This window comes from Patiria miniata, unplaced genomic scaffold (genome assembly GCF_015706575.1).
Source record: "Patiria miniata isolate m_02_andy unplaced genomic scaffold, ASM1570657v1 HiC_scaffold_6, whole genome shotgun sequence".
In the NCBI taxonomy this organism is placed as follows: domain Eukaryota; kingdom Metazoa; phylum Echinodermata; class Asteroidea; order Valvatida; family Asterinidae; genus Patiria; species Patiria miniata.
The window spans coordinates 26,191,115-26,211,587 of NW_024037073.1; the positions used below are offsets into that span (position 1 = coordinate 26,191,115).

Sequence of the window (20,473 nt, forward strand, 5' to 3'; positions counted from 1 at the left end):
GTAAATAAAATAAATCCACAAATATTATAATATACTTTTGTCGAAAGTCTAAGAAGCTTAGTTAAATCCTATGCATGGAAAGAGTTCCGAAAATGTTTTGCTGAAAATCATCCGTGTGCCAATTACATAACATTTTACAAATGTATACAGATTCTCCCAAAATAGAAACATTTGCAATATAACTTTAGTATGCCGTTGCTATATTTTTAAAGTTTAGTCGGACTCCCTATTATCGCAGCATCCCTATTATCGCGGAATGGGAAATTTCTCTTTTTGTGTTGCCTAAACTCCTTCAAGTGGCGATTTTTATCCAGTTCACCAGGCATTAAGGACTTTCTGCCCAGTTGTATAAAAAGGATGATTAAAAAATGTTGTGTCTTTCTAGTTTTGTTTTGACTACTTTAGGTATCTTAATTATTTGTGAGTTGTTGCTTCACCACTGTAGCGAACCAGGTTGGCAGTGAAATGCAGTAATAATAGGTGAGCTACAGTGACGCTGTGTTTTAACAATTTAAATTTTTCGGCAGTCTTTTTTTATTATTCTTTACTTCGTGTGAAACAAATATCAACCTCATTTATATTTCATAGGTAAAAATACTGTCCAAAGTATCTCAACAGTTTTTAGACAAAAGTCTGTTAATAATTATTTCTATTGGCAAAGTTATAGCCACAAAAAAACATTTCATTTAGTGTTTACTTACATATGCACCCGTCACTGGAAACATTTAAGCATATAGTTCCCTCCAGCATTCGAAGTAGAATTCAATATTTTGTGTCGCTCCTGTACGTGGGGTTCAACACTGCTATATTATTACTTTTTTATTAGTATAGATATAGGCCTAGTTTGATGCTCCCGGGATTTGTAAAATGTCCAACATAATATTTGCACATAGCCCCTCTCTAGCTCTATTGACGCTCCTTCGACTTTCATTACCTTGGTGAAGAGCCACTCAAACTGGTCAAGGGGAAAAACTGAAAAACTAGTGTTCAGCGTAAACAGCTTATTTATTTCCCTTAAAGCCATTTCTCCCTGTGGAAACTTACTTGAGTTGCGTAAACAGCGCCGGCCTAGCCCTCCAGAAAAAAAAGAAAACATGGGTTTAAAGAGTTTTTAAAAATTCGATTCATTCCCAGCTTCGGCTTCATCTACTATAAAAATTTAAGAAGATTATGAAATTTCCACACAGCTACCCAGAAAGCGTGAGTTATCAAATAATAATAGACAAATAAATATTGTTGAGCTTCCGTTATGGAAGACGTATGCGTCTCGTTAAAAAAAAGGATACCAGTTCAATATATGAAGCTGAAGCAGTAGGGACTGCGATGGAGGCCGATGTTTCGAAAGAGCTTGCATGCCAATCGAACGACACATGAGGGCAGCATTCAACAACATAAACACGCGACTGTAAATCTGGCGCTATCTTCCGAGTGGCCGAAACCTGTTGCCTGTGTCACTTTCTTGGTCAGTATCAGTAGATAATTTTATTTAACCATTTAATAAATGATAACATTAATGTAGTTGTTTATATTAGCTATTGGTGAAATCTGCATTATTTTATTTAGTGAAACTGAAACGTACTGCAAAAAGTGGCCATATCGGACATGATACTTTGAGTTTGATAGACGTACTGCGTTTATTATTTGTATTCAATAGCGTGGTATCTCATTCGTGACAAGTTTGAGATGCTTAACAATAACAATTAACATTAAAGGAAAGATTCCCATATCTGGCCATCACTTGCCACCCTGTGCACAAACCCTTTGAGACTGGTCTGAAAATTTTTAAGTGTTTTCTCAGTTGAGTTAGCTGGAGTTACCCAGCACCCAATGGGTATCATTGGGTTGTCATCTAGATGACAACCCAATGATAAAATTTAGGGCTGGGTAACTCCAGCTACAGTTGAGTTAATACTTCGGCCATCGTGAAGTGCAGGCCCGGTTCCTATAACTTGAGGAACAAAATCCACTTAAAAATTATTTGACCTACCATAATAGTTTGCAACATTCTCAATAAACAGGTTTGTCATAGATAGAGGGCAGGGTTTTGATGTTTTGAGGGAAATTTGGGGGTAAAATGACAATGACGGCGCGGCGACAACATGCGACCCGAAATTTGAGATGGCAATCACCGCGCGATGTTCCGTGAGCATGCAAGGCGCGCTGAATCCCAAGGTACAAACCGCGCAGGAAAACCGTGATTTCTACCCCAAGAATCTGTTCAAAATTGTAAAATGTGTGTTATTAGAATTGAGAAAAGGCTGCTTTTGATTGTAAAGGTGAGTTTTGAGCAATAAAAAGCATTTTCGATTCTAATTTGATCAAAACAAAACGGGGGCCCTACACTTCACGATCGCCGTAATTTTTCCCTTAAATGACCTATCAGCCATCAGAAAATGATATGTCCTAAAAAGTCAAAATTAGCAGGGACAAATTTTGACCCCTCCCCCTAGATATCCCACTGGTCATGGCTTTCAATAGTATACAACTGCTTTATGTGCAGTTTCTTTATATTTCCAGTGTGTTTTTAGTCCAACGTAATAACACCAAAATGGATGAGAAGCAGGGACCAACTTCTGATGATGCCCAACTGGGGAGGTAACGTCAACCACAGTTACAGAGGGTGATGTTGTCAAGATGCCAACAGATGCGGCCATCACTATGGATGCCATTCCCAATGAAGATGAGGAGGACAAATCCAAAGGTGACTTGTTATTCTTTTACTTGGTGAAGACGTTTGCTCCTTTGCCAGGTCAGCTAAGTGTAATCTCATTCATGTGATTTTGTCCATTCTTGCTTATTGGAAACTTAATACTTTAACCCAGTGAAATTAATTTTGTTGCAAAATAGTTTTGTTGCTTTCCAGGTAAGTTTTTTAAATTGGGGATATGAGGGTTCAATTTCATAAAAAAAAAATGCACCTTTACTTGGTACTTGGTACTTGGTGGTTATCCTGAATACTCCACGTGGAAGTCTAGCAAGGAGGCCTTGGGGAAGTGGAACTAAATTAAATCCTTAAAGGTGTTGTGGTTTGGGGCGTCTGTGGTGTCTTGAGGGAGCTTGTTCCATTTCCGGATAGTTCGGGGTAGGAATGACTGCATATAGATGTCTGTCCTTGCTGCAATTTCTGTGAACTGGTGGTTGTGAATTCTACGAGCCGGTGCTGGTCTGGGGACTATGGATGATGAGTTAATGTGAACTATGTTGTGTATTATTTTAGTAGGTAAGTAGGTAAGTTGGTTAACTTTCCTTCTCTCTTCCAGTGAAGACCAGCCTAGGGTTGTCAACATGTCGGTCACACTGCTCAGTCTGGAATAATCTCACATTACGAAACGAGCAGCCCTCATCAGTTGCACTTTTTCCAGGGATGTTATGTTCTTAGCTATGTGAGGGTTCCAAGCAATGCTGCCATATTCTAGGTGTGGTCTGACTACTGCTAAGTACAGCTTTTCTTTGACTGATCTGGATGCAGAATGAAAATTTATTTTGATGAAGCTCAATATACGACTTGCTTTGGAAGTGGCATATGCTGTTTGGTGATTCCAACTTAGGTTATTCTGAATGATTATTCCCAAATATGTGATGTTGGTTTTCTCTACGAGTACGAGGTTGGATCCTAACATGGTGTAGTTAGTTTTGCTGGGGGCCCGCTTCCCGGAGATTCGCATGATGTTACATTTGCTGGAGTTAAATTTCATTCCCCAGGTTTGCGCCCAGTGAGCCAAGTTGTCCAGGTCTTTTTGGAACATCAGTTCATCAGTTGATGAGCAGATCTTCCAATATAACAGGCAGTCGTCAGCGAAAAGGCGAGTTGTGCCAGTCACTGATTTGCTAATGTCATCGATGAAAAGTAAAAACCGATGGGGGCCAAGCACGGTGCCTTGTGGTACGCCACTGTCGACACTTTGCCATTTCAAAGATTTTCCATTTACCACAACTCATTGTGACCTGTTGGTTAAGAATTCCCTGATCCATCTCTGTGTTTTTCCCCTTATCCCGTAGTAGTCTAATGTTTGGACCAGTTTTTGATGAGAAACTATGTCGAATGCTTTGGAGAAGTCAAGTACTGCCATGTCTGTGGTGATTTGATTATTGTAATTGTAGGAGATGTCATCCAGAGTTGTTACGAGTTGGGATTTGCAGGTCAGGCCTTTACGAAAAGCATGTTGGTTTTCGTTCAGGATGTCGTGTTCCTGGAGGTGTTTCATTTATTGGCTATCAATGATGTGCTCTAATAACTTAAAGCAAACAGAGGTCAACGACACAGGTCTGTAGTTTGCCGGGTCTGCACGAGAGCCTTTCTTAAAAATGGGTGTTACGTTGGCTTTCTTCTAGTCAGATGGTAGAGAACCCAGCAGGTCAAGTGATTGTTGGAATATGAATGCCAGTACTGGGGCAACTTCATTGGCAGCTAGTTTCAAGTTGAGCGACGTCAGTAACTAGAGGACTCCGCTAACAGACACGGTGATGTTTGTCAAGTCTGGGTAGGGACTCGGTGGTAGAACTGGCTGCACATCGGTGTCATCCCAGCTGAAAACACTACAGAATTGGTCTTGTAGGGTTTCAGCTTTTTCTTGGTCAGATGTGATATTTTTCCCGTTGAGTTTTAGAACCTGAACCCCTGTGTTGTCTTTATGAGTGCTGTTTACGTAGCGCCAAAATTTCTGGGGGTTACCTGTAGATGTAGTTTCTTGTAAATGTGTGCGTTTAGCCCTTCGGATTTCGCTGTTCACTTGCTTTTACAAAAGTTTGAATGTAGACCGCTTGTTACTGCCTTCACATAGCTGCGCTCTTTCTTCCTGCAGCTCAATGGAAGTGTGACATTGGGTTTTACACCGTGTCAATGTTACATCCACACAACCAAGCTACATGTATCATTTCTGCTCCATTTGATACCTGACTACCGTAACAAAAGCTTTTTTTATTGTGTTGCATGTATAGTAAGAAGTAAGCAAAGTGAATTTGTGTGATGTTTCGCAGAAATTTTTTAAAAAGGTACAAATGTCACATTTGGACGTACATGTAACACTGACACTGTGTCAATGTTACATCCAAAATGACATTTTTGGCTCATATTTTTGGCAAAATACATTGAAATCATTTCAAACTTTCTGCAGTCTTGAAACACCCAACAACAAATATTATGTAGAGCAACTGCTAGCAAGGCATTTATGCTTTTGTTAATATGGTCATATGTCACACATTGTTCCCCAACCCGGTGGAATGAGCCTTTTGCAAAAGTTTGAATGTAAACCGCTTGTTACTGCCTTCACATAGCTGCGCTCTTTCTTCCTGCAGCAACAGATTAGGACAGTAGTGAGCCATGAGGGTCTAGAATGTCCCTGGACTGGTTTTTGTGCTACTAATTTGTTAGTTTTCAGCCTGTCCCTAAAAATACTCCAATTTGCCTCAACTGTTCTGGTTTCTGGAGATGACTGCATGAATTCGGTCTTAAGCTCGAGGACAGATTTTTTTTCAGCTTGGATTCATCCACGTCATTCCACTTGAAGATGGTCCTAGGGGGCTTGACAGAGCGAGGTGCGGTGATGTTTATGTCAGCTAACACTGTTGCGTGATCGCTAATTCCGGAGATGCTGTAAACATTACAAACCAGAGTTGGACGTGTGGTGAAGAGCAAATCTAAGATGTTATCTGTTCCTGTAACTGGGTCTCTCCTTGTATTGAAATCTGCCTTTGTTCGAGATTGTAGTCATCTGCGATGTTGATAATTTTGGATTGAATACCGTTTGCCGAGAAAGTACATGTACCAGTCCTTGAGTTCCAAAGCATGCCCGGGATGTTGAAGTCTCTTCCAAGAATGATGAATGGGGAGTTTACCCGAGCCTGCAATTTACTCAGACTTCTGTCTAGGTTTTCTAGAGATTCTGGCCTGTAGGAGTCGGGGGCTCTATAATATGCAGAGATGAAGATGTCCTCTCCTTTCGGCTTGAGGGGTAGTTGGCACCAGAGTAATTCATAACCATCTTCAGAAAGTTCAATGGCTGAGAAACCATCCTTAACCAAGATAAAGACACCTCCGCCACGTCTGTCGTTTCCTCTGTCCTTGAACCTTCGTTCAACTGTCAAACTTGTGAATTTCTGATGAATGAATGCAAAGTTTACAAAGCCATTCATATCTTAAAACATTCATTCTTTTATAAAGCCCTGTACGCACTGGACTTTTTTGGTCAAACTTACCGAGACTATGGGTACTTTTCCCATTTTAAGTCCAGTGCGGACAGCCTAGGACGTTTTCCTCTCGGTTACTTTTCCTGAGTCCAGCGGTTACTTTTACTGGCCAACTGCTGCCCAGGAAAACTGACCATGCGCCCAGGAAAATTGACCAGGTCACTTTTCCTGAGACGATAAGTCCAGTGCGGACAGTGTGAGTCGGTAAAAGCGGCTCAGGAAAGTGACATCCGGCCCGAGCGCTAGTATCAAGCATACAGAGACCGCACGATCCCACACGTGATGTGGCCGAACATTTTGTGGAAACACGTACGCTGCGGTGTGTCAAGTCCGAGCGGTAAAATCTCGTTATAAATATATTTTAACGGAGAATACATTCACAGAAAATATCAAGATCACGTTCTGGGAAATACTTTGCAGTTATTCTTTTTTTCCACCAATGTTTGTTTTGTATTTTCTACGATCCAAATTCGTCCTGTTACGCCGTGTAGTCTGCATGGCACCGTACATGTACGTAGGTCGCAGTCCTTGGTTCCGGTCCTACATCATAGCTTTGATTCTGTTAGCATGCGGTGGGAACCAGCGATTACCGATGGAACTGCTGCTGCATGGCTTCGATGTCGTCCATCACTAATGCGTCAGAATAGTAGGCATTTTGGTCAAGATTTATCGTGTCAAGATGAAATAACATCGTATGTTACGATTATATTGTGCATTTTAATGGTGTGTGTAATATTATACTGTGCGTATCGGGGGCTGAAAAAAATGTGATCGGCATTTTATTTCCTGTGCACGTGACTGTGACAGCTCGGTCACTTCTCCCACGCGGTCTGGGTAAAATTTCCCGTGTCGAAAGTCCAAGTGCGGACAGTGGTCACATTTGACCATTTCTCATTTGACCATCGTCTCGGTAAAACCTTCCAAAAAAAAAGTCCAGTGCGGACACGGCTTAAGATGGAATTTTGCGTCGGGGTGATGTAAATCAAATTGGGTTTTGCCCTTCACCGACTATCCATCTTATGAATAGTTAATGCAGTACCCGCTGCTATGTACATCAGATTTGAACCAACCAGCTCGGTGGTCGAGTGGTAAGATGTCTGCACTAGAAAGCAGGAGGTTGTGGGTTTGAGTCCCACCCGAGTGATTTTTTTCCAACTTTTACTCGGGAGGTACCACACTGAGTATACAGTGTTTATACGTTGGTGCAGGGCGAAACCTAATTTGATTCATTCTTTTGTTGATTAATACAAAGCCCATTAAAAAAGGCAAATAAAAATATCAAAATATTATGAGGCATCAATAAAGTATCAAGTATCAGAAAAGCATACTAGTTCAAATACCAGAATGGTGATAGTACATAGCATTATTTGTGCTTGGCAGTTTTGAATTACGCACACAAAAACAGCAGCTTGTAGAAATTGGTCATTTTTGGGAACCATCCAAATTAAGATATTTATATATAGGTTTATCTCTAACTTTACAAAGAGATTCATATTTTAAAGCATTAATTTTTTTTCAGGTACTGTGTACAATTGTTGTACATGTACATCTACCCGGTATATTAACAGTATTCAACTTTGGGATGTTTCTTATTCAAAATTTGCAATTCATTGATCTGTTTGTCAGTGTGAACTGATTTTGTTGTGCAGTGTCTCACTTGAAAACTCATAATTAAACTTACAAATATCTCATGCTTAAAAAAAATCAAAGTAAATTTATTTTCTCTGATTGGAGTTGGTTTTTTAATTTGTTTGTTTTTGTCCATCAGGTCTTGACCCACAAGATAACCATTCCACCAGCACCTCTGACGTACCGGTGACTGGCGCTGCCATAACGGATCCTTATCACTATCGGACACAACAGCACTTCACCTCAGAGATCTTCAAGATTGAGATCCAAAACCTCCCAAGACATTTTGGATTTGTGGTGAGTTTGCTCTCTAAGCATTCAACTCTCGATAATGATAATACAGTTTGTGCTCTATTAAGAGTTCACGATGTTCTCCATGGTGAAGATTTCTCAGGGTCTTTATGTAATTTTGTATAACAGAATTTAAAGGCAATTGGATGAATTTCACTAAAACCTGGAAATATCCTAGCCTCATGTCTATATAAAAGTAATGGTAAACTGCATGTAGAAAGTTTTGATGGTGGGTGATATTGGTTGGTCGTGAGTGAGAGCTCCCTCTTGCGGGGGTTATCGCTGCGGGGGTTATCGCGTATCAAACCATAATAACGTCTAGCCCCTAGACTAGGCTGTCTGATGAGATAGGCATTGGTGTCTGTGGTTATCACTTATTGCACCGTTGGTAAAAACCTAGCTTATTCTATGGCCACACACCGGAGTAATCTCTGTGCTAAGGGCCATACAAATGTGAGCACAGCAAGTTGGTAAAATGATGCATTTTTTTCATGGAAATATTTTGGCCTGATATTTGGCATAGGGGTTCTTTTTACCCAAGCGTCCCACTTTGTGCCGAAACCTCATATGGTTCAATACTTTGAGGTGTGCACTGGAACGTAAATTGTCAAACAATTGGCCATGCACAACGGCCAATTCAAGATCAACACACAGTCTGGCCTGTATGACTTCACAGACTTTTGTGTGTGTGCAAAAGCAGAATGTTACCCGGAGGTGAGTGGAGGCAATTTTGACCTTTTAACCCTAGAAAATCCATCAGCCCTGCCTGTGCATAAAAACAGCCAGTGCGTCTTATCACGTCCTCTGATGCAAACTGGTTAAGATGTTACTTTTTATTGTCAAAAGAAGTCAATTTGGTATCTTTCTTTTTTTGTTGGTATTCAGGAAGACATCAGTTCCCAGCTCAACAGCTCCACCAGTGATCTTCATGACCTCACCAGACAGTTTTTTGTGTGGTCTGTTTCAAGTCGATCATTGGGCTCTGTGAATGACTGCTGAATCTACGAGGTATGTAAATGAAATCCGAGGTGGGATATTAGAGGTGAAAATGAACAATTTTTGAGAGGCCATTTTTTTAGGGTCTCTTGCTACCACACTCCAGCGATACATGTGAATGAATATTATGAGCATGTCAGCTGGAGTTACTCAAGCTAAGTTCTAGGGGTAATTGGCAATGACATAGTCCCATGATGTAACTTAGCTTGAGTAACTTCAGCTCTAATGCCTATCGCATTAGAGCTGGAGTCGAATGTCGGGCAAGTCGACCGTTGAGACAACTCGACCCTTGAGACAAGTCGCCCGGTTTGACAACTCAACTCGGGACAACTCGACCGTTGAGACAGCTCGACTCAATCAAAATGAATACACGTGGAGCGGAAAAAGTTGCAATCTATGGCAGAACCCGGGCACAGCACGGGCATACTCGATGCACAGAGGCGCGCTCCGATCCGGTGGCCGTCGCATTGGGCCGGCGCGCCCCGCATGCGAGGACCGGGCCCAGCCCAGCACGCGGGCACGTGGACCGGCGCGGCAAGTGCGCGCACAGGCCCGGCAAAACGATGTCACCGTGCACGGCACGGCCACGTTGACCAGGGTTAAGTGCGGGCACAGGCCTGGCAAAAACGATGTCACCATGCACGGTACGGCCACGTTGACCAGGGATAAGTGCGGGCACATGCCCGGCAAAAACGATGTCACCGTGCACGGCACGGCCACGTTGACCAGGGATAAGTGCGGGCACAGGCCTGGCAAAAACAATGTCACTGTGCACGGCGCGGCCACGTTGACCAGGGATAAGTGCGGGCACAGGCCTGGCAAAAACGATGTCACCATGCACGGCGCGGCCACATTGACCAGGGATAAGTGCGCGCACAGGCCCGGCAAAAATGATGTCACCGTGCACGGTACGGCCACGTTGACCAGGGATAAGTGCATGCACAGGCCCGGCAAAAACGATGTCACCATGCTCGGTACGGCCACGTTGACCGGGTATGCGCGTGGCCCGGAAAAACGGACGATGTGCACGGTCAATCACGCTGCGCTATATCGGCTCTGTTTTTTTTTTTGAGATGCAACAAAAAAACTCATGTGTCATAACTCCCAATCGGCGATCAGCCGCCGTCAAAATCCCCAGTACTATCCCCAAAACTAGGCCCCAAAACAAGTGAGTCGACTTGACTCAACGGTCGACTTGTCTCAACGGTAGATTTGTCTTTTCATTTATCACACATACGGTCGAGTTGTCACAATGCTCAAGTTGTCTCAACGGTCGACTTGTCCCGAGTCGAGTTGTCTCAACGGTCGACTTGTCTGACCCCCCTGGAGTCACAACTACGTTAAAAGTACCAGGTCGTAAGAGTCCCGAAATCCCGGACTCTGTGTCCCCAGTGCATTACAAAAACGGTCCATTTTCCCTATATTATCCCGACCCAGATTCCATAATTCATACCTCATACGATGCAACAGGCATTTACGAAGCTTGTAATGGACTTCAAACAGAACAATGAAGACTAAAATATGAAATTTTTCAATGATTTTGGTGGCAATTCTCGAGAAACCATGAGAAAAGTCGCGCGACACTATTCTGCCGACCGCCGTTGACCCCCCCAAAAAACACAACTTCGGCAAATAAAAACATCAGATTTACCTCAAAACAGCCTTCAAATTACTAGATACGCCACCTGAGGTACAAGGAGAGATCGATGATTAAAATCAAGGTGCTGAAGTTTGCTTATGAGTCGGATGAAAAGTGAAATTTCCCGTTCAATTCCGAGAGCTCCCCTCGCGATCTATTTAATTTGTGTATTTGTGATTTAATTTGTGTATTTGTGTAAGTCGGCAAAATGACGACTTGCAGCAGAAGCCGACATTCGCGTAAGTCGTCACAAATTCTCTGATCCCGAGAGTGCCGTCTTAGCTGCAGTTTATTGTAGGATAAGTAAACAATCCAAAACCTGAAATTTTCGGGGATTTCAGGACCTAGTGCCCCTTTAAAGTTTATTTTTTTGGAATATTATTTGAAAATCTTAAATGGAATATTTGAGGGGAAAAAAATTATTCTAGAAATTAAAACACTGAAAATCGAACCGGGAGGTTTTCAGTGATGGAATTGTGCCAATTTGGTAGAAACAATAAAATTCACTTGTGATTTTGTGGTGTATATGAATAAAAAAAAAGAAGAAGTCTGCACATTTAATGCTGTGTAGTGAATATTCATGTTTGAAAATGTATTTACAGAAATAGTGTATGATAACATTTGTTAATTTGTTTATTTTATCATATTCACCATTTTAGCTCAATGAATACAAAGCTGTCATCACGGCTACCGAGGGATTTGAAGCTTCTCTACGGAAAACAGGTCAGTCAGCAGTTACACAGCAAACCAAAACAAATAATCATACAGAATATTTATATAATATTGGATGGCTTTGAGGTGGATACAAGAATATATTGCATGAGCTATGACAATATTGCACGAGTCGAAGACAATATATTCTTGTATCCCCCCCAAAAAAGCCATCCAATATTATCATTTTTTATATCGAGCTGACTTGATTCGCTAGAAATACAATTCAAGATACTATCTTCATTTCTCCTTTTTCGTCAAACTATTTGAAGCTGCCATTGTGGTTATTGACATCAGTGCGGGTATACCTGGCCTCTGTGCGCTGTGTTGACGTCAGGTGTTCGACGGTACCGCACGCTCCACTCTGTTGAGTGGTTGACAACTGTGACTTTCTACGCTCTTGATCGTGCAGGAACCAGCGAAAACGCCTGGATGAGGGTGTGCCGGACAACATCAAAATTATTGCAGTCATCCGGGTACATTTTACGAAAGCATAGAATATGCTGATTTTTTTTTACCTCTGGAAGCCTCATATAAATAAAACACTGCCTTGAAGCTAAATATTTGAAATAGCAGAGAATTTCTCTTATTCAGGGTTTATTGCAGAAACTGCTTCTCCACTGCTGACCTATGCCAGAGACGTCAATGTCCACTTTGCTAACAAAAAGGTGAATTTTATTTTAATGTTTAGTTATTTCGAAACATATTGTGGGAACATTTCTTGAATGACAACATTCGCTTTGTTTGGTCCCTTCTGAAACTTTGTATGTGACCCTCCAGCATGAAACCAGTTGGAAGTCGCTCGACCGTATTTTGAGATACAGCCTATAATACACAGAATAGTGATGAAAATATGGGAACTAAAAAAATCTATTAACTCCATCAGATTTTGTTTGATTCCTATATTCTACACATCATTGGAAAGCTTATTCAATGTCCTTTCCCATTTAAGCCCAAAATCCTGGTTTTCACAAATTGGCTCTAGTGACTCTGGTTTTGTGCTGGAGACTTTTTTGTGACTGGGTTTGTGTTTGACCTGTGACTGGACTTGTGATTGACTTGTGATTTACTTGTGACTGGATTTGTGACTGGACTTGTGACTGGACTTGTGATTGACTTGTGACTAGACTTGTGACTGGAATTGTGATTTTACTTGTGACTTGACTTGTGATTTACTTGTGACTGGACTTGTGACTGGACTTGTGATTGACTTGTGACTAGACTTGTGACTAGACTTGTGACTTGACTTGTGACTGGACTTATGACTGGACATGTGACTGGACATGTGACTGGACTTGTGACTGGACTTGTGATTTACTTGTGACTTGACTTGTGACTGGAATTGTGTTTTTAATTGTGACTTGACTTGTGATTTACTTGTGACTGGACTTGTGACTGGACTTATGACTGGACTTGTGACTACATTGTTTATGTTTGGTTTATTTCCTTTTTGCAAGTGTCAAGAGCTGATAGTTGAAGCCCGCAAGCTGATGAAGAGAGAGCTGCACAATACAAAGAGAGTCGGTACAATGAAGGGTGACAACAAGGACGTCAAAGATCAAAAACAAGATGCCAAGGTTAGAATTTTTTTTTGAAATTGTGCACTTCAAGACAAAAGTGGATTTGATTTTGTCAAGTTCTTGCAATTTGTAAACATTAACTGCAATCCTCCTCAATCCTCCAGGCGGTGGTAGAGGATTGAGACAGAATGACAAAAAGGGCTTGATTTTGGAGAATGCATTTTGTCAAGTTTGTAGGCTTTACTCAGTATTGTGTATGTTCAGCCATGCATAATTGAGCCCTGCATTATGCTGCATATCATCCGCACTGCTTCTGAATGTCATCGGCACTGCCTCAACCCATTACAGTGATTGTTGGAGGATTTTGAAGGATTGAGGCAATGATCACCCCCCCCCCCCCCCCACTGCAGAAATTCAAGACATAACGGATGATTTTGGGGGATCGAGGCTGATTGTAATTTTCACATGGTAGCAATTGGAGGATTTTGCAGGATTGAGGATGGTTGTTAGCCAAAAGGGCCTAGGGGGTAGGGTTAATTGAAATGTTTATTCTTGAATTATGTTGAATGATTTTATCGCATTGAAAATATATTTAATATTAAACCATGAAATATTTACTTTCTTTAAGGACACTTGCAATGTAAACTGAATAACTTAAGTGCAAAGTAACAAAAAATACTGGAGAAAAACTTAAGGTATTTGACAGTCCACTCGGAGACAACCCTTTGATTAAAGTTGAAACTGCTTGAAGTGTAGCATGCTTTTAAGATAATGTTTTAGACAAAAGGTAAAATTTGAAATTCTTGCTGTTCCTTTTCTTCTTGCAGGACAAGTGCCACGTGAGCGAGGGTATCTGTGCACTGCCTGAGTGTGCAGTCAGTGAAAGCATAGAGTGTCTTGTTAATCTAGCCTACCAGACATTACAAGAAGCTGCTAGTAACACACCACAATGGTGAGTTGGAAAATGTGTCCATCTGGCTTTGCATTTTCATTAATTAATTTGGGGAGCTAATCATCCTTACTCGCAGCAGAAGCTGAATTGTGAAGGACGCGGCTGCAACGTGGTTGAGCCGAAGGCATGTTATGTACAAGGGCCTCAAGCAGCTGTCGTATGACCCTCGTGGCACAGGAGAGAACTAATTAATGAGCAACTCTACTCACATATTGCCTGATCCGGGAATCGAACCCAGGCCACAGCGGTGAGAGGCAAGTGCTTTACGTGCTGCACCACCCATGTCAACTGCCTGATCTGATGTGTTTATAGTAAAGTAAAGTCTGTTGTGAGCCGATATGAAACGACTGGTAATATTTCTATTCCCCTTGATAGGATGCCAGTCCATCGCAGGTTACTCCCCAGCTAATGCCGGTACCCATTTATACTCCTGGGTGGAGAGAGGCAAGTGGGGGTGAAGTGGCTTGCCCAAGGACACAACATGTGGCCAGTGCTGGATTGGAACCTCTGACCCTCTGATCATGAGTCATGAACCCAAACCACTTGGCTGCACTTGTCCCAAATCATGTGAAAAAGCAAAGTGCCTTTTGTCCGGGCAAACTGAAATGGTGTTGAACAAAATGTCAGTGTACATAATATATTCAACCTCAACCCACATCGTGTAAAGGATTTTTTGCTAATGTCTTATTTTTATGTTTGCAGTGCCATCCAGCTGTTCTACACAGTGCGAAACATGTTTGAGATATTTTGTGATGTCGTACCCACATACCACAGAGATAGTCTGGTGAGTCAACTTCTGGACTTCTTTAAACGGTCATTCGGTACTTCTGAATTTCACTGTCATCTGCTAAATGTAATATTTGCTAAAAAAACTGTCCGAAATGCAGAGATAGGTGCTCAAAGATTGTCTTGGAGATTAGTCAAAAGACCATTGGAAAAAAGAAGGCTTTTTCAATATGCAGTTTTTCTTCAAAATGATATTTTGTCAGATGTAACAATTTTTCAGGTGCACCACAAAGTGACAGATCATCTATGGACCTCGTGCACACGATATATCACTTTGTGGGGCAACTGACACATTTTATGGGAAGATTTTGTACCATTACTAATTTTTCACCGAGTAGGCCTAATTTTTGTAAATAATTTGGCCAGTTTATTTTCAACAAATGAACGAAAAATTAGAGTCCAAGTCTGTGTCATGAAAATGTGAACATGTAGTGAACATGAGTCAGAAGTGAACATGAGTAGTCACTTAAGGCCTTTTTACACTAGAGCCTCTCAACCCGGGTTGAAAATCTCAACCTGTCAACTGTCTTTTGATCCAATGAAGATCCAAACTTTGCAAAAGCAAATGCTACTCGTGTTTAAAATACACTAACAAAATATGAATTTGTCGTGTCAGTGCAATAAGGTCGTAACTCCATTCTTCAAAAAAGTTGTATCTTGCACGAATAAACTCAGTGTAAAAACGTTGTATCCCAACGTCCGTTGACTTTGTGTGTTACATCCGGGTTATTTTAAGTGAGATACAACCTTTTGACGTTCTGAAACTTGCGTTTTTCGTACGGCCCATTTTAGGAGATACGACCTTGTTGCACGAACACGACGAATTGCTAACTTGGGTTGTTAATGGCACATAGGGACATTTGCAATTATCCCGAAACATACCTATCGATTTAACGAGAAAATCCTAGCTCAAAGTGAAGATAGGACCGGTACCAAATAACTTATGATTGAAACTATTCTGCCTGGTATCATTCAGAAGAAAATAATCAGTGAAGGTGCTTTTAGAAAGTGTGCCCGCTGGCACATATTTTTCATGTGTTAGCAATGAAATCCAGTTATGAGACCCCTAAAATTGTGCAAACATTTTCTCTGTTTTCTCAAAATGTATAGTAACCACTGAGCTGAAATGTCAACAAGTTAGTTGTTATGCACCCTTCTTACGATTTTGAGCAATATTGAGGCCCCCCCCCCAAAAAAATTGCACCAAAGGCAAATATTCCCATGTTCCTTAAACCAGTTCATGCCGGATGCCATGTTTACACGCAAAGATGACAGATAAACACACAGGGAGCAAGGCCGGAAATATCTGTCAGCGACTCGCTTGCAGCGAGTGAGGCCGGAAATATGAGTGTGCTGCCCGAGGGTGATGGCTTCAACCCGCCTGGCTTGAGGTCGAGTGAAAATATATCCCGCTCTTCGTTCCGTTCTTGTCAAAATAATCTCAACTTGAACTTGTTAAAGCAAGGATGAAATCAACAACCAAAGTAATATTGATATTGTCTTACAATTGCTTTACAGAAATCTTGACTTCTGCATTATTTTTTCTCATTTTTCTTGTGAAACAGCAAAAGCTACCCCAGGTGTGCCCACTCCACCACAACAACTGCATGTACATCGCCCATCACCTGCTGACTCTAGGCCATCAGTATCGTCAATCCTTACCCCCGCCCCTCTGTGACGGCACGTCCACGTTTGTCGACCTAATTTCTGTCTTCAGGAAGCTGGCATCTGAATGTTTCTTGGCTCAAATGGTAAAAAAAATAGCAGCCTATTTTTTTCTCATTTGTACCCAGTCAACACATGTTGGGTTTCTACTGTACCTCCCAATATTTCAGTCGGACTAATCTTCAGCACTGAGTTTTTAGCAGCGGCTAGCAGCTCAACAAATCATCATGTCTCTCCGTTAGTCCGTTCGCTAGTTAGTTTGTTCGTTTGTTAGTTAGTACCAAACGTTGACATTGTCTGTTGCTCCTACATACTTGGACAGATTTTAACCCAACTTTGTCAAAAGTATCAGTAGCCCAGCCCCACCATGTCACATGACCAAACTGGGGTTAAAGGTCATCATGGGGTCAAGGTTAAGATATTGTCAAATTCCAAATAAGCTCAAATGACAAAAGTAGCGCTGTCAACATGTTGGTTGTGGGTCAAACATTAAAAAATGTCCCTGGTGTCCTCTTCATCTGACCTACAGCTATGGGGTAAAAGGTCAAAATAAGTTGCACATGCATTTGTTGGCCCGCAGCCTCCAAGATCCGATCGAGCTTGTTTAATTATTGATGTAGAACTTAGCCGATTGTTAACCCTAACACTGTACATCAGGTGTAATCCTCTGTGGGACCTTGCTGCACTGAGCCACCAACACCATTGCATAGACGGCCAATTCTAAAACAATCGAAGCTAGTCTCATTGACAAATGCCACAGTTGTATCCTGCTGCATTCAGTGACCACAGACTCGGAGGCAGTTTTGACTGGAGATTTTTGACCTGATAGATCTTGCTGAAAGAGCAGACATGTCATTTTGACAAGTGTTACACATTGCTGCATTTAGCAGGGTTTCTAGCCTGAATACCCTGGAGGGTTAGGGTTAAGGCCAGTGTATCTTTCTTGGATTTGCCAATCCTAAGTTTTGACATCACAGCAGGTATTCTTGCTGCAGATCGCAGGAGTTGCAGATCAAGTCATCTGCAGCGAATTTGGCTTTGAATGTTATGTGATGTCAAATGTGCACATTCAAGCAAAATAACCTTCCTCATTGTGTTATTGTTACTGCTTCTATGTTGCAGAGAATTCAGCGAGATCAATTAGTGGAGAGTCTGTCTGGTGCTGAGGGCTTTGACCAAGTAGCGACTGACGACAACTTCTTGGTGTGTAAGAGGGCCATTAAACAAGTACGTTCCGCAATAATTTTAAAGAAATCCTCCATTTTGCATTTCTGAAAATTACAGCCAAAGCAAATGTTGTATATTAAGCCTTTAACAGGTGCGATTTTGTCTGAAATCAGACCTTTTGAATCTGAGAGAAAGACATTACCGGTCTCGAAAGGAATGCATCTTTCAGAGGCAATCTCATCGCTGTCTTTATCCCAATGCTGGTTGTCCATCAGTTGGGTCACCTCCAGCGAGTTTGAACCGACATCCTCCCCAGTAACATCTTCACCAAGGCCATGTCTACACTCATCAACATGGTACTCATGCACATCGTGGAGAAAGTCTCGTCACTTGAGGTGAGAAGATCCCTAAAGTGTTTGACTGTTTCATGCACGTATGTCGTAAAGAACACACAACTGATTGAATTCTGTGCAAACCTCAGGCGTCTTGGCATGGGCGTCAGGCGCCGTTGGCAATGCATTAGATTGTCCCTCCCAGTGGTCTCCCTGAACTCTCCTTTTGAAAGTGTAGAGGTGGTACTTGTGCATGGAGTGCATAGGCTGCCAACAAATTCCTAACTCAGCATGTCTTAGGGACTATTGTTAAGCTGTGGCAGGAGCTTCTACATGTCACTTGGTGGTCAGTTGGTCGGTCTGTCTGTCTGTCCCCAAAAATTGACCAAAAATCTTTGACCAAAAATTGAAAAATTCCATGCCGTTGTCAGTATATGCACTCTAGACGAAAGTTATCAGAAAACGAGGTTTGTCTCGATCGATGCATATGCGCATCTATTTTGCATATGTCTGTCCTCGGAAAATTGAGCAAAAGCTAGCTCCCTAAGTTTCCAATATAATGTAACTACAACATTTTTCGCAAACAAAAACAGTGATATAGTTAACAAAAATTGTTTGTAACATTTTGTAAAGTTGTTTAATGAAGCTTTTGTAAATGGAGGCAAGATAATGCTTAATAATGTTAATAGTCACGTAGTGTGTAGCCCGCTATTTTGATGGGAAACTTAGGGGGCTTATTTTGGTCAATTTTCAGCTCGTGATTTTCACGTGAGATGGCTGCCCGGGCTTGTTTTTATGCACAATCATTTCATGCAAGGTGACCAGAGCTTATTGTGCACTCACACTTGTTTCGTCTGTGATATCCTTGTGGAATACTGCCACTAATTGGTTAGAACATTTTTGTTTGTTGCTCAACTTGACAGGACATCTCAGCTGATGATGCGCAGCAGTTACATTCGTTACTCTCGGGACTGCAAGACAGAATTCCACACTTGATCAAACCAGGAGAAGATGAGGTCAGAAAGCAATTCCTGAATCTAATTTGTTTGTTGTTGCAGGATTTGTTGATAAGATGTTAGGTGGCCCACGAAGTGATGTATATCATGTGTTGAATAATGCACAGCGTGTTGCTTTGTGCATACCAAACATAAACACAAATGTTGTTTTTTTTGTTTTTAACAAGCACATTCTGTTGAATGCAAACCACACATTACCGTTGAGAGGTGCATTATTTCACATTAAAAAAATGAATCACTGTGTTTTTTTTTAGGTGTGTAGCAGACTACTCCATAGCTTAGAAAAGTGTATGATCTCTGTATATATAGTTGCAGAGGATGGACACGACCGATAATGCATTGCTTGAACGATACGTGATTACCATTGCAAGCTTATGCTTCATTTGCTCATAAATTGCCCACAAATCCACTTTTCAAACAACTAGAAGTGCATGGGCGTCGCGAGGGGCGGGCAAGGGGGGCGCACTTGCCCCCCCCCCCCCCCCGGAAAAGCCAAAAAAACCCAAAAAAGAAGCCAAAACAAAAGGAAACAAAAAAAAGAAAAGAAAAAGAAAAGAAAAAGAGGCGCGAAGACAAAATGTGTAAATTTAATGAGTCCGGGGGGGGGGGGGGGGGGGGGGGCAAAATGTACCTGCCCCCCTCTAAAACTGATAAATCGAGAATGTGTTGAGAAATACAAGCATTTTTGGGCCCAAAAAAATTTTGCCCCCCTCTAGAAAAAATCCTGGCGACGCCCTTGTAGAAGTGTATTCCTTATTGTAAAGGAAGTTGACTGTTCGTATTTGGATTGATGCGTAGGAACCAGTTTTGGTGCAGAGTACCGTTGATCAGTGGACGTCATTCAGCGAGATGCTGTTTGTGTTAGACGCCAGCATGCAAGATATTGTTGAGAGGTGGGTGGAGGGCAAGGTGAGATACAACACAAATAAGATTCAAATTATAAGCTGGAAAATTCTTTCAGGTTGAATGAAGAAATTGACTGGAGTGGGGTTTGGACCAATGACCTCCGGATTGTCGTTCCAGTGCTCAATCAACTGAACTATCTAGCCCTATGCTGGCAGTTCCCCATTTGTAATAAAAAAAGTTGTATCTTGTCTGAGTGATCCCCGTTTGGTATTTGTAGGTTTGCAGCATTGCTAATGTTGCTAGCATCGTGACTTCGGGCGTGATCCCTGGCTACATGGTATATGTGGGTTTATGGCTTCTGACTAGCACCCCTTGAACATAGACATTGACAAACCACCAACATTGGGCTGGATAGCTCAGTTGGTAGAGCACCGGAACGGCAATCCGAAGGTCACAGGTTCAACCCCTGCTCCAGTCAATTTCTTTGCTCAACTTTAACATTAAAAACATTGTTTATGTTGGGAACTCCTCTTCTTGTCTAGTTGCTCTTTAAACATTTGAGACTGTGATTCTCTCCGTCATTCCAGGGACCACTCGCTATGGTGTTCAGCGCCAGTGGCGTGAAGAGCCTGATACGGGCCATCTTCCAGAACACCGACAGACGAGCCACAGCGCTCGCCAAAATCAGATAGGACCAATCGGGAAAGTAAGCTGAGTTCAAGGCATATAGAATCATT

General features: G+C 41.8%; 1 pseudogene; it reads left to right on the forward strand.

Moving 5' to 3' along the window:
- The first annotated feature begins 1,325 nt into the window (after positions 1 to 1,325).
- Positions 1,326 to 20,428, forward strand: LOC119743362 (annotated as a pseudogene).
- Positions 20,429 to 20,473: the final 45 nt, after the last annotated feature.